The sequence below is a fragment of the Falco punctatus genome (assembly GCF_963210335.1).
Source record: "Falco punctatus genome assembly, chromosome: 4".
Lineage (NCBI taxonomy): Eukaryota > Metazoa > Chordata > Aves > Falconiformes > Falconidae > Falco > Falco punctatus.
Genome location: NC_137583.1, coordinates 104,613,900 through 104,628,936, shown reverse-complemented (window position 1 = coordinate 104,628,936; position 15,037 = coordinate 104,613,900). Strand labels below are relative to the sequence as shown.

Here is a 15,037-nt window from a genome sequence, read left to right as displayed (position 1 = left end):
AGGGAGGAGATTCTCTAGAAAAAATGTCTATTTACTGTTCATTACAGTGCCATGTTTCATCATTCAGCATTGAAAATCTCCATTCATAAAATAGCATTCATTGGTTTTATAACAACTCCAGTTCAAAATCTTCTTTTTGGAACTCTGATCCTCCAAACTGAGCTTTATTAATCATTGACGGAAAACTAGCAAAATCCTACCCCATACTTTGGCAACCTTTCAAAATGTCCAATTAGGTCAAATCAAGAAAGCCCTAGAAACCAATTACAGCAGCACCTCTAAAACAAAAAACCTCACTGTACTCTCAAACAACTGCAAAATTACAGGGAAAATAAACCCAAACCAAAACCCTCAATCATGATGTGGTTATGCACCTGAAATACCACCTCCACAGAAACTTGCCAAATAGCCACTGCTTGAACCACATCAATGAACAATATTTGCTCACAGATTTTCTTTATCAGTGTCATAAATGTCACCAAGCAGTTCGCCATAAGGAACAATGCCAGCAAGTTCCTTAATCTGTCAAGTGAACACTTTCTCCTCTTCAGCATTTTTCTACAGACCTCATCTTTAGTGCTCTTAATTTCACATGCACATGAAGTCTTCACCTTTTTATGAGTTTGATGTGTTCTGTATCTCACCTGCATGTTTGTACATTAACAAATATGTTGACAATGTGATAAAAATAATCTTGGCGGCAAGAACAATAGCAACCTTTATCTAACATCTCAAGAACGTGATCTTTGCTTCTGCAGTACTACTGCACGTACAGCCATAGGTGCTGGTGGGCTGTCTGAGGTGTGTGTTGCTGCCAATCCTAATCCCACCACCCACAGTTAAGAATTAATTAGGACTTGAAAATGCCAGAGGGAGGCAAAAGAAACAAAAATAGCGTTTTAATTAACTGTAAACAATAATTAAAATTCTGCATTATGTTTAGCATCTGCACATTTCTTGACTTACTGCACTGACTCTGAATCTAATGAGGTCATCCAACCAAATCCTAGAGGACTGGACAGATCTCAGATCCTAAGTACATCCCCTATTATATCTCAAACCAGTAAATAATTTATGCATCCTTATTGGGAAGACCAGGAACTAAAATTTCAAAAAATAACACTGTAAATGAAGCAAAATCCATACACCTTGGCCAGGCTGAAGGAGAACGACGTGTGCACACATATAGTAAATAGGTTTTGAGTTTCCAATTCCAGATGTACACTTGTTCTGCAATTTCATAACACAATGGTCCCCATTTCACTACACTTAGTTATTTAGTTAGTTTTTTTATTACTTATTTATTTATTTACTTATTTACAGTTCCCTTTTACTTTTTTTATTAACCTGTCATTATACTAACAAAATTTGGAAGATGGTGTTACACAACTTCTTTTGCCAAAGCCATGGAAAAGTTTCCAACAATTTCCACTCCAATGCTCTTTTAATTACAATGTTGAGACACAAGAACCCTCTAAGTTCTTCCTATCTATTTTAGTTACTCATTTTTCACTGCCATTTGATCTTCAGCTGGCTAGTTTACAAATTGGATCTCATCAGTTCATTTCAATAGAAAGTACTACATTCCATCAACTCATGCTTGAAACAGTCACCTGTCATTCAGAAGTCAAATCCCTTAACAAAAATCTCCATACCTTCACCAGGAGGACAGGTAAACTTCCTGAAGTTTTACTTTACCAGGAGCTTGATCAAAGGTAACCACCAGGACCTAGCCATACAGCAGAAAGTCAAGGGCTTCTCCTGCACCCATTTCTAGAAACCCGAAGGAAAACATCTGTCTGAAGTAACCACCTGGCTTTTGTATTCTGTCACTTTTCAAAAATTGCTAGACCAAACTTCTTAACATCTCTTAGCTACAGCTAAAACTTTAATTCACACACACACACACAAAAAAAAAAAAAAAAAAACCAACAAAAAAACCCTCCTAATATCCATTTATATAATGCACTCAATATTGCAGCCCAAATAGCTCATTTGAATTATACTACATGGCAGACAAATGCAATGTTTTAGTTAATGTGTTGGAAGGTTTGTGTGGAACCTTTTCTTCCTTACATTATTTGTTTATGAATCCATTAATACAATAATCAGGAAATGTTTGGAAGAACCTGCATATCTCTAGCTTTCTTTCAGCTTGAGTTTCATAGGTTCTCAGGTTTCACAGGTTCATATGTTTCATGGATTCTCCCTTACACTTTTTCTAAACTAGTAGGTACAGAAGATTAACTGATTAGGAATGTTATTATTGAAGTGTTCACTTCCATAGCACATTTTTTGAAATGCAAATTGAAGAATTGTAACGGAAGTATTAAGAACCGCATAAAACAAAGTAAAAAGAGACTGGTATGTATTCAGGAAGCCAAGGTCAGACGAAGTGTAAGGTCTATGTCAGGATGTATCCAAATTAAGGATATCTTTTGTTAGAATGGCTGCCGTTATTTATGACTGATTGCAAATGTGGCTGAATTGCTTTGTTGACCTGGAAAGGTCAGGAAGTTTACTCTGTTTTTCCTCTCATTTTATGTCATGCCTTTTCTTTAACTGTCTATACTCTCGTAACTGCACCGCTTCGCTACACTTGTCTTTCTACAAAAGCTTTCCTTGCATTTTCCTTTTCATTCATGCTTGGGTTTTTTGTTTTTTTTTTTTCCTCTGTTAGGGTGGCAAGCAGGCCATTAAAAGTGCTACATTTCCTCTGGGTGGATGAAGAAGCCAGTAATCGCTCCCCTTTCTTTACATGAAATGCTGTTTTGCCATGGCCTAGAAGGCCCAGCTTGGTACAGACCAGCTATAGGCTGCTCCCTGGTCTGAGAGACATCCTGTAACAGACCGCACCTCACAGTCACGTACGTGCTGCTGTACAAGAGCGGCTGAACCTCGGCCCTTATCACGGTTGCTCCTTCTAGTTGGTAATACTTTCCAGGAAACCGCCTCACAATCTTTTGTCTTTCTTTCAGATGTATAGAAAATCTGTATTTCCTATAAGTACCCTTGGTTTGCAGTGCCTTGTAAGGGAGCTTCACTTTTTCCTCCTTAACTTTCTTGGCCTTCCCTCTCACATCCCCCAGTTGGGGCAGATACATCGTTCTGTATCGGCTGTTTTCCTGCTTAGTCCTTTCCCCTTTCCTGGAAATGCAGCCCTTAGCACGTTCAAGAATTTCTCAGGTTTCTCCAGTGCATCTTCATTTGCCCAGAAAATAAAACAGTAGGGTCTCACGGTCTTGGGGTCCACACAGCAAAAGCAGCCCACAGTTCCCTAGGGCAGCAGGGTTGCATCCCTCCCTCCCTCCCTCCCTCCCTCCCAGATGAAAGTCTCCGGGAATGTCTGTAGCAGTTCAGCTACCTACTTACGCTCTGTTTCCTGCTCCCCCTTCCTAATCCTTTCCCACAACTTTTCTGCAAGCTACCTCTCTTTTTGTGCCTTACTCAGGTTGGTCTCCAGATTGTGACAATCTGTGTGACGAAAATAAATGTAATTCATCTCCTTTGTCTCAGCTTCTTTCTGAGTCACACTAACCTGTGTCTTTTTTGTTGAAATCTTTTAAGTGGGTCAGCTAACTCCAATATTACCTGAAAATGTTTGTTACCTGGAACACTTCAACTTCTTTTTAATAAGAGGTTTTCCATCATTATCAAAGACATTTTGCTGGATTTCATGTTTTCCCCCTGCCTTTTTTTCTCACAACTTTTCCATTTCAGCTTTCTCCATGAAAACAAGCATTGTTGTATTAGCAGGTTCCCTTTCCTTCTTTCTGCTAGGCCTCATTTTTTAAGAGATTTCCTTGTTAAATCTAAGACAATATGTCTTTCTTCATTTCCCTAATAAATCCTGATACCATTTCCCAAGCCTTTTTTACTAACAATGCCTTCTCATTTATCCTGTTCAAGTTTTATCTCAACTGTTCAGCAGAAGTTTATATTAGAAGCTGTATATTTTTGTTTTATGTTTATTTATTCAGCCAAAAAGACCAAGACCTTAAACTTTTGCAGCCCAACATGCTGTTGTGCTTTGAATTCTTAACTAAGTCTTACTCCTTTTGGAAATCGTGCTTTTATAGATAGACTCTACTGACTGGTTTTAATATTACACAGTATCTTCCTGCCACCCTTTTGCAACTGGTTTAGCGCTTCAGTCCCCTGCAGTATTTTCTTTCAGGTATATAGGTTCTGGGGAAAAAAGAACCCTTTTAACATCTGAAAGAGCTGTGATATGACTGTCCTATAGATATGTGCTGCGGTGCTTTCTTTTCATTGAGGCTTAGCTTTTCACTGCCTCCTGATTGCTCCGATCCATGCCGCAGGACCTAGCAGAGCGCCCTTCTGTGACTCCCAGCACATGGCAATATTTGGACCCGGGAAAGCCTCAGTGCCACCAAACACTGCTTTTGTGGTCATATGGTTTGAGCACGAGTTACAGGGACATTTCTTCTTTTCCCCAAAGGTGCTTTCCTAGTCTAATAATAATAATAATAATAAATTAATACCAGGTCTGTATCACAGCCTTAGTAAGCCAGAGCTGATCCTGTCTCCCTTCAGCTGATGGTCTTTGGGCACTGTTTCGGTGAGGAGAAGCTCTGTCCCTAACGGAGGAAGATTGTGCTATGCCAGCCAGGGAGCCGGGGCACGCACCCTCCTCTCCTCAGCTCTGCCACCTGTTGCTGCGGGACTTGGGATAAATTACTCCATATTCCCGTGCCATGCGTTCTCCACAAAAACGCGTATTCTGTGTTAAGTTTGCTTACATCTCTCCCACAGAAGCATCTCACCGAAACACCACAGAACTCGGAAACGTGTTTTTCCCACGAGGTACAGAGTTCACTCACAAGGTGGCCGGTAGCGCCAGCTTCTCCAAAAAATACGGGTATGTCACCCTCCACGGGGACAAGTACGATTAACAAACCGTGCCGCTACCTTGGCAGAGAGGTTCTAACAGCTCCTCCCGGTTTGTCAGCACGTCACAGAGCACTGCCTGGGGTCCCCGGGGTCCCCAGCGCCCTCCCGCGTCCCCCCGCCCCGCCGAGCTCCGCGCTCCCACCCGCGCCGCGCCGGGACGTCCCGGGAGCGGCCCGGCCTCTCCCGCAGCATCGCCGCAGCTCCCGGGGCGGGGGAGAGGGATGAACTCTGCAGGAGCCATCACGACGTAGCCCTTCCTGGAGCCTATGTTCTTCCCGTGCGACAAGAACATACATCTGGCAAACCGAAGGGCCGGCGGACCGTCGTTAGCGGAGGCTGCTCTTGCAGCTCCAGCCCCGTCCTCGCACCCCCGCCGACCGCGGGGAGCCCCGACACGGCTGCGGAGGGAGCAGCGTTCCCAGGGCGGCAGCACACCGGGGCCTCCCCGCCCCACCCAGCGGCAGGCTGGGCCCCGGGCGGCGGAGGCGGCCGGCGGCGACGCTCCCGCCCGGGCGGCTCCATCCCCGGCGTTGCGCCGCCGCCCCCGCCCAGCGCCGCCCCCGGAGCGCGGCCCCCCGCCCGGGCCGCCTGCGGAACCCCCGCTCGGGCTTCCCGCCCCGGCCGGCCGCCGCTCCGGCCCGGGGGGTCCCGCCGGCCCCGTCGCCGGGGGACGGCGGGCGGGGCATGCCGGGCGGCCGCCGGGGGAGCGGGGAGGGACGCGGGGTCTCACCTGCCACAGGCGAGCGCCGGGCGGGAGGCGCCGGGCCGGCTGCGGCGCTTCCTGCGGCGGGAGGCGGGCGCTGTCCCCGGCTGACCCCGCGGGGGGGCGGGGGGCCGGGGGGCCGGGCCGGCCGGGCGGCCGCCTCTCCGCGGCGGAGGGAGGCGGGCGGGCGCGGGCGGCGGCGGGGCCGCGGCGGCCGGTGACCGCTCTGGCGCTGCGCGCTGTCATGGCAGCGCGGCCTGGCCCGGCCCGGCCCGGCCCGGGGGGCGCCCCGCTCCCCGCCGCCGCTCGCCCCTGGGCGCGGAGCCCCCGCCGCCGCGCAGCGCCCTCCCGAGGGGCGGTCCGGGGAGGCCGTGCCGGCCGAGGGGGCACCCCCGCCCGGTGAGGCGGCCCCGGGGGGCGTCGGGGAAGCGCGCTCGCTCCGTCTGCCCTCGCAGCTCAGCGCAGGGGCCGCGGGAGGGCCCGACCCCCGCGCCCTCCCGGCCCCGGCCGCCCCCCGCCTCCCCTGGGCGCTTCTGCCGGCCCGGCCGGGGACGGTGCCGCCGCCTCCCTGTCGCCGTCCGCCTGCGGGGAGCGGCCCCGCGGCAGCTCGCCGCCGACACGCGTCCCTCCCCGCCAAAACTGCAGGGAAATTAATCGTGTTAAACGAGAGCTCGAGCGGCGCAGGAGCTCTGCGGGTGTCCGCAAAGTGCCGGCAGCGCTCCAGCCTGCGGCGGCTCCGCTCCGGGCTCCGCGCTGCAGCGCCGGGGCAGGGCAGCGCGGCTGCCGAGATGGGCGGGCTGCGCTCGGGCTCCGTCCCGCTGGAGGTAGTTTTCCAAACAGCCAGTGGATACCGAACACCACGTTTCTTCCAGATTGCAAAGGATTTTGTTTCGGGTTTAATTTTGTTTGGTTTTGTTTTGTTTTTTTTTTCCTTCGTATCACTCTTCACCAGTGGCCAGTTTTGAAGGCTGAGCTACGAAGCAGCCAAAATCCATGCCCATTTGCCTTACCGGTTTTAATTGGCGTCTTTCTGTTTTCAGCTTCTTTACCGTCATTTTTTACATCTAATAAGGAATAAAAGGAATGAAAAACACGCAAAGACAAAGCACAGCTTAGCTATCACAGCGTTGCCTGCATTAGAAATGTATAAATAAGATGAGCACCTACATGACTCCTGCTAGGGGATGCAATTAATTTGACTACACAGCCTCATAACACCACAGCTGAGACAGAAGTGCAGTTCAAAGGCAGTAAAAGGATTAGAGCTCCATCCTGGTTAGCATTTAAACTTCTTGAACACTGTTCCTCTATAATATGATTCTGCTCTGGAAATGTGATAGCATGTGCTGATTGCCTCGGTGCTTGCTGCATCATGGACTCAGTTTACATGTAAAAGATGTTCCCACTGAATTGCAACCCTGCAAAGCCAACTGAGATCTTCTCTTTGACTAACAGAATGATTATAGCTAATATATTTTATATAACTAATAATTATAACTAACACTGAAATAGACTGAAAGTCTAACTTCTCCTATATACAGTGTAATACCTACATGTCTTCACTAAAATTACACAAAAATTGTACAACTCTTCATCATCCAGCTAAAACACGCTACATATTTTAAATTTAAATTACTTTAGTTATGCAGCTTAACCAGTGGCAGCAAAACTCAACAAACAAGAACTGGCCTGAGCAGGAAACAGTGCAGGTGGGCAAACAAGCTTCTCTACTCAGATCATCTAATACTTTGGGCCGGACTCCTGGTAGCACATTGCAGAGGGTCTCCCCAAATCATGCCTGTGGATCTATCAAATTAGAAAGCCACTGTAGTAAACTTATCTAGAAAAGTTTCAGTGCATTCTAGAAATACTAGGGAGGATCATTCTTGCTTTAGAGAACAAAACCACAGGCTTTAAAATAGCTAGGGGTAATGAACTGAATTACATTGATCCATTTTTATACAAAGTTAGAGTTTTTCAGCTAGCACAAATACATAAGGCGTGATTGAACCGCCTTCGTCCCTTAGGCCCAGTTCAGTTGCTCTGTATAGGAGAAGGTCTGTAGACCAGGACTATAATAAGCCAACAAAAGATCTGATGAGGCTGCACTGTTACATGTCAAAAGATGAGGGGAATCATGGTGATTAAAAAAAATGAAAATCAATGCCAAAGGAGCAAGGTGAAGGCAAGTAAGGACATAAACTTCAGCTTGATGTAGCAGGGCAAGGGAAGCCATCTGAATGCTCAATAGGGGTGATGTATCCAGGAGCACAAGGAAGGATGGTGACTATCCAGGAAGACGAGTGCCTTCAAGACCTTTCTTGAGATACATTTGAAGGGTTTGTTTTCTGTGGAATCTCCATAGTTCCATCCAGCAGTGAAATATCTAATCTATACAGGTATTTAGTATTGATGCGGTTTTATTTTTCCCGTGCTAAAGGACTAGACAGGCAGACACAACTGGCTGGAACTGGGAAGAACTGGTTACTATGTTAGAGTAGATAAGGCCCAGTGTAATGAGGAACAATGTCTGGAGCAGGACCTGAAGGTTTGCTATTCATGCTTCCTTATAGACTCTCACGCTACTTTCTACACTGATTTTTTTTTTTGAAAGTATAGAAATGAAAGTGACCAGATCAGCCATTTGTGTATAGACTTACAAAAAAGACGTGTCTTCTCCCACAGACTTCGCCCTTAAAATCTCGAGTGGAGTGAATCTACTCAAAACCTCCCGGCCAGCCCGTGCAACCGAGTGAGGCAGCTGCTGGATGCGCACAGCACTGTCACCCCTCCGTAGGGAGCGCGCTGTGGTGTGGGGGTTGGGGTGTTGTACGGACTCGGGGGAGCCCGCAAACGCCCCGGGGTTTCATGCCTTGGGTTTCACACAGCCCGTGTGGGGCCGGCGCTGCCCGCCCCGGCCGCCGCCGCTCCCCGGGAGCTGTCCTTGGTCGGGAGCGCCCGGTGTCCCCACCCGCACCGGGGGCTGTGTCCCGCCGCGGGGACACGGGGCTGCCCGCGGCGGGTGTTCTAGTGCTCCCTGTCGCCATGCGTTCCTGCTTCGGGGGACACCTCTGCCGAGGAGACTCTTCGCTTTTATTACTAACGTGTATCCCAGATACAGTTATCTTTTTTTTTGTTTGTTTGTTTTTTGTTTTGTTGCTATCTGACATAAGATACTGTTCAACTTTGGAAAATCTCTTAGGAGTTCACTTATTTTAAAAAATGCTATTTTTTTTAAGTTTAAGGTTTCCTTTATTATTTTTTTTTTCAAGCTTCTTAGATGACTATCTATACTTTTGGTAGATTTCCAGCTTTCCCATCCATCTGTTAAGTTGAAAATAACATGAATTAAATATTCAGTTTGTTCTCCAAGTTGTGGATTTTCAAGGAGTGAATCTTATTTAAGCAGATAAATGCAGTTGCTGCTTTGCCAATTTGTGACTTTATTTCCTTCTAGATATCCCCACTGGCTTGCATATTGCTGCCAAGGTATTGAGATTGACTCATCTCTTTGCACTCTTTTGCCTTCTACAGCAATGCTTGAATTTTAGGCTGCTTGTTGGAATTATTTTTTGCATATTATTGTTAACCCTAGGATTACTATCATGCTCAGTAATCTTTTAGTTGACCTTTTCAGACAGTCTCCCACATCTGAGTGATCACTACAGACCTAAGTTACTAGCCAAATAAGACTTCAGTATCTTGCTGTTGTGCCATTTAATATCTAATAGTCTTGCTGTCTAAACCTTTCTGATAGTGAATCAGCAGGAACCCCAAAATGTTTAATCATTCACACTGTCATTTTTTGTTGATCAGCCTTCATATTAAAAACTTCGGCACCTCCTTGTTCAGTGCAACATTGTTCAATGTTAATCATCAAGCAGAATATTTTATCTCATTTCATTCATACTTCATCCATGCATGTTGCACCTGGATACAAAGTTGTGTTAATATTAATTATTTTCCTTGACATAACACATTCCTTCAAAATAGAACAACATAAATCAGGAAAGAGACTGTCAAATGCTTCTGTGAAATGTGTGTGGTTTATATTAATATTTTTTTGCTATTCAGTCTTCCTTTCACAATTGCTTTTAGACTATGCTGATACACATTCTGAGAAGTTAGAATAACAACAGATTAGCAGAAAAATTATGCACAACAGAAGCTGAACATGGGTAATGCCCTCTCCACACTTGTAAAAAAAATAAGCTGAAGTTTATAGGGCGAAAGGTGCATTCCAGCTCACTAGGTCATGTGCTGACCAGTCACTGCTGTGGCCGCCGTGCAATGTATACTGGAACTAGATTTAAACCAGCTATCTTTAAACCAGCAGCAACTGTAGTGTAATGATCCTTCGAGGCAAGTATCTAGTAAAACAATCTGGACCAAAGTTTCTGTCATGAGCTTTGCCTCAGCCAGCTCACCATATGAAAAGGTTTATCCACCGAGAAGAAACAAAGGAGCAGAAAATTCTGTGCAGATCACTTCATGGACTCTGCTGGCATTGCCATTATGAGAAGATAGGTTTAAGAGTTGAAAAATTTCAGAAAGAGAAAAGCCCTGTGCTGTGCAGTGATTCCCATCTGGTGAAGCCAGTGGTGGCTGCTTGGACAGCTCCTGTCCCCGGGCGGCCGCCTGCCTCTGCTCGCCCATGGCCTGGCCTTCTGGCCAGCTCACAGCTCTGCTGGGCCACTCCTGCTGTCCCAGGCTGCCAGCTCTGCCGCTCACCTTCTAGTTAACTCCCTCTGGGTGATCCCTGGATGAAATCTGCAAGAAGTAGTATTGGGAGACTAAGCCCCTATGTGATCCTCCAGGAAATCCAGGAAAAAAAAGGAGGTGGTTTGTGCACCTCCAGGAAAGCATGGCTGTTCGTGTTTCAGAATATGGATTTTGGAGGGTAAAGAAGTGTAGGCTTGTGGCATTTCTAGTAGGAACATGTAAAGCAATTTCATTACTTCTTTCTGATCCAAAGCACACTGAAAATTTCCACTGTTATCATTCTATTTTAGGGGGGCTCATTGGTTTAAAATCAATATTAGATATGCAGTGGTTGAAATGGCAATTTTATTCAAGATTTCTTCTGTAGTAATATGCTGTCATACGTGTTCTGACTGCCCATATGGCAGACTTCTATATACCATCTCATTTTAAGCAAAGTGTATATACATGTATTTCTTCTAACTCCCTGCAGACACAGTAAGGAGGAAAGCCTTACAGCAGAAACTAATTCTAAGCTCCATAGCTTTGCTAGTGAGTAAAGAATCAACTTTGCTTTAAAAAGACATCATTTGTTTGTTCACACAGGGACTTGGTAGGGAACAGAATCCTCTGTACTGGAAGAGAGAGGGAAAGCAGGCAAGCACAGCAACTCCTTGTGTTTGGTTCTAGTTTCTGCCCATGTTAAATGACCCATGTAATGAGTAAAGAATTGTTTAGATTGAGTAGTACACAAACATGTCAGATCAATAACTACTCCGCTGCTAGCCGGCAGTCTGAACTGGCCATAAACAAAATCAGTGCTGTTCACGATTTTTTGAAACCAACGCAGCTACAGAAATACTTCCTAGAATGGATAGATTCCTTTGCTACATGACAATTAACACCAGCACCTTAAAGATGAGGAGAGGCCCGATGTGTGTTTTTTTAAGAGCCCAAATGACTCCTGGGTTCACCAATGGAGCACTAATGGTGAATATAAGGTTCTGGCAGTAGTACTTCAAGATTATTTAAAAACAAGCAAACAAACAAACACACACCCCCCAAAAACAACAACAAAAACAACTATTGGGGCTTCTCAAGATGTACTTTTGACTAACATACTTTTAAATTAATGTATTTTTTCTTCCCTGCTTCTACTTACAGCACTGACTTGCTGTGAGCTTTTAAATTACCTTGCAAATTCCACAAGGTGAGAGCTATGAGTGGGTTTTCATCACACCTAGCCTAGAAGATATACACCTGGAACTGGAAAACAGCATTTTTACAGCAACTGAAAAAGAAATGAAAAAAAAAAAGTATGAGAAATGTGACTACTTTCATCTTTAAGGCTATGATAGACAATGGATGGGTGTCAGGACTTTGGATTGAAGTCACAGTCCACTAACCCCTGTGTTTTGAAGGATGGGTTGTAAGTAGGGATCAAAGGACATGGTGACACTGCTCTTATTCAGTGGGAATGTGGTCTCATTAGGGAAGACACCAAAGTGATCTCATGTGCAAGAGGGAATCTGGAGAAGAAAAGGCTTTGCTATACCACACTGTCTCTGTTGAGAATCTTCTTCTGGTTAAGGTCACCTCTCACAAAGTGTCACTTCTTGACAAATCTTACCTTTTTTTGTTACTATTTTTGTAGGCTACATGGACAATTAGTAAATGTTTCCATGGCAATTCATTGACAGTTTTTCTTTTAGATGAGGATAGATTTCAGCATTTGTAGACAAAGACTCTGTTCTTCCTTTCTGTTTTTAAAGTATTTTTAAGGCTAACCAAGTAGGATCATGTAGGAGTATGTTCTGTCACAGTAACAATACCACTGTGAGGATATTTCGGGAGGTCCAAGTTAAAAGTAGTCTATTAATGTCTTGAACACCCATGTTAAAAATGCATTCAGATGAAATCAGAGTGTGTGCAAATCACTGGTAGACAGTGTAGTACAAAATACTGTAGACAGTACTATGTCTTATGTTCTTTCCTCAACTGAAGCTGCAATCAGAATAAAGCCAAGGAAGGGCTCCCCTGCCCTTGTAGAGCACTCAGTTCTCACCCTGATGCCTGCTAGGACCAAATACAACCTATGACAAGGTAACCTAAGAAGGGGGTAAAACCACACCAGCAAATTACCTCAGGGGCGGGGAGACTGTGAAACTATAAATGTAATTGGCTCAGTTCTTCCAGAAAAACATTAACTGTTCAGATTCTGGGAGAGGAAGGCTGACACTGGACTAACAAGAAAAACTAGCACCTCGCAGGTAGTATCTTCTTGTCTGGGCCGAGACCAGAGCTCGGCTGGCAAAGCGGTTTGGGATGTGAAAAAAAGCCCACCCCAGACCTCCAAAATAAGGTTAAATTTCGGAGCTTCAAAGAAGATTAACAGTATGAACCTTGGCACAGTTATGGATGGACTCGACTAGTTTAAGAGCCATGGGTCAGTCATTTCATTTGTTTCATTTCAGACAGCCAACATACAGTGAGATACTGCACCGATATACTTAGTTCTCATTTTTGAAGCGCATTTGGGCAGCCCACAGGAAATGTCTTGGAAATGAGAACTGCAGAAATGAACAAACAAAGGAAAAGCACGTCAAGTTACTTAACAAGGCTGAGAAAGAAAAAGCCTGCTCATTCCTCTTCTACAGGAAAGCCACTTGATAAGAGGATCCATTTGCGAAAAGGAGAAAAGAGGAAACTACTGACAGTTATTGCAAAGTGAAATTCAGGCTACCTGTCCTATGGCTGTGCCCCCGTTAGTATTTTCCTGTGTGAGAAAATGAATGAAGAGAAGCAAAGGGGGAGGAGGGGGGGCGGGTTGGGGCAGGATATTAAGCCTTTCCAAATCCAGTATTTCAACTGGTTTCAATCCTATTCATAAATTATTTGACTATTGGTGTCTGAAATGGTAAGGCTAATTTACCAACTTACCTTTCTAACCACATTATTAACTTAGCTTTCTTTTTTCATTTCTTATAAATAAGATATAATTTTTGCAACTACTATATATTATAAATAACGCTCATTGACCATCCTACCAATATTCAGCATATAATCTGAAGGGAAACATAAATTCTTTCTGAACACATAGTATGGTGTGTTTTCCAGAACTGCTGCATTTTTTTCATTTCAGTTCAGGTGGCTCTGCAAACATCCAGGACAGTTATTCCGTCTCCCGTGTCGTGGGTGTGTTATGCTTTGACATAAGGTCAGTTCATGCTGGCTCCATAGGTAGCAGCGTTCACTGCTCAGGGAAGCTCAAGCACATCAGTATAAGGTATCTCACAAGCAGCTACGCAACAGACTGGTGTTCCTGAAAACACTAATTTTCTGTATTCCTAAAGGCAACTTAAACACAGATGAACCACGCTACACGTTTCAACAATAGGATTTTTTTTTTTTTTTGTCTGTGATAGAATGACTTTTTATTAAGGTTGCAAAACTGGTGAAACCACTTCTTATAGGAGCTGCTGCAATGTGTAGACTTCTGTGTAATCATGAGCACCCACCTGAAGCCTTACAACAAAAAACTGGAGAGTCTTAGATTTGGTTGCACAGGCTGTTTGGCTTCTCAGACCAGTTGGTTTCCTTGCTCATAGCTGAATTTCAGAGCTAAGCATTTATATACATGTATATATATTTATATTCCTTAAAAAAACTCACATAAAACTCCCTAAAATAAGTAGATACATATATATTTGTATATTTGATGAAAAGCAATTATGTTCCATCTTCTTCCCGAAGCAGTTTATATAGTTTACAGGAGGACCGCTATATCAAGAGGGAGGTAATACTTCAACCTTCCAGAAACAGAAATGAGTGGATGCTGTAGGAAAATTACTGTGGAGCAGAGTATTAGGCCTCTGTTGAGCATGTAAAATAAATCTGTGTATTTACTGCCCAGCACCCTCCCATGCGTGCACTGGAAATTTTCCATCGAAAGCTAGGTCTGCAAAACCGCATCACCACTAGCCCAGCTTAAAGTAGAACGTACCTGTGGTTCTCGTCAGGGGATCCAAAGGGCAGCTGCATGGCCCTGAGGCCAAGGGACTTAAGTGGCGTTACTAGGACTGCACCATCTTCCTCTGTGCTCTTACACAGGCTTTTAATTCCCTTTGCTTCTTGTTTTCCCTGAGAAGGAAAGGGGAACCATTTAAAAGCAACATACAAAATCCAATAAATACTACCACTTTAATAAATTCCGGTGCAACTTCAGTGTGGTGCTAAAATATAATAACCAGACAAATCAGTGGGTTTAAGGAGCAACTGAATGCACCGCATTGTCTGCATAGCAAAGACCACTGAAACAATTTGAATTTTCTGTCAATCAAACCTACTTATAACAAGCTTATGGTGGTAAGGAACCAAAGTAAAATCAGTTCCGGTATCCACTATCTCGCTACACAGTAATTAAACAAAACCTTGTAAACACTTTAAACCAAAACACACATGAATAGTCATAGAGCATCTGAACAGGGTGGAAACAGAAGAAATTATATAATCATTTCAACATGCAATTCTCAAATTAGATCTGCATGACATGCTACTGTGTTTTTTTCATGGTAATAAACAGAGGTTAGTACTGACAGCACATGCTTTTCCTCAAAACTAAGAATATTATTTAATACACTGTTGCCACATTTCCAAATGGCTGGGGGCATTACCAGGAAGGCTGTTACAAAGAAAAGAGAAAAAGACTGAAGGAATAAT

General features: G+C 44.6%; 1 protein-coding gene across 1 annotated transcript in view; it reads right to left on the bottom strand.

The window, feature by feature from the left end:
* THRB (thyroid hormone receptor beta) overlaps nt 1–13,124 on the bottom strand; it is a 181,541-nt gene extending 168,417 nt beyond the window's left edge. The window contains exon 1 of the mRNA XM_080385057.1: nt 5,645–13,124. The gene's annotated coding sequence lies outside the window, so the exon portion shown is untranslated. The remainder of the gene's footprint in view (nt 1–5,644) is intronic.
* Between the last annotated feature and the right edge of the window lie 1,913 nt (nt 13,125–15,037).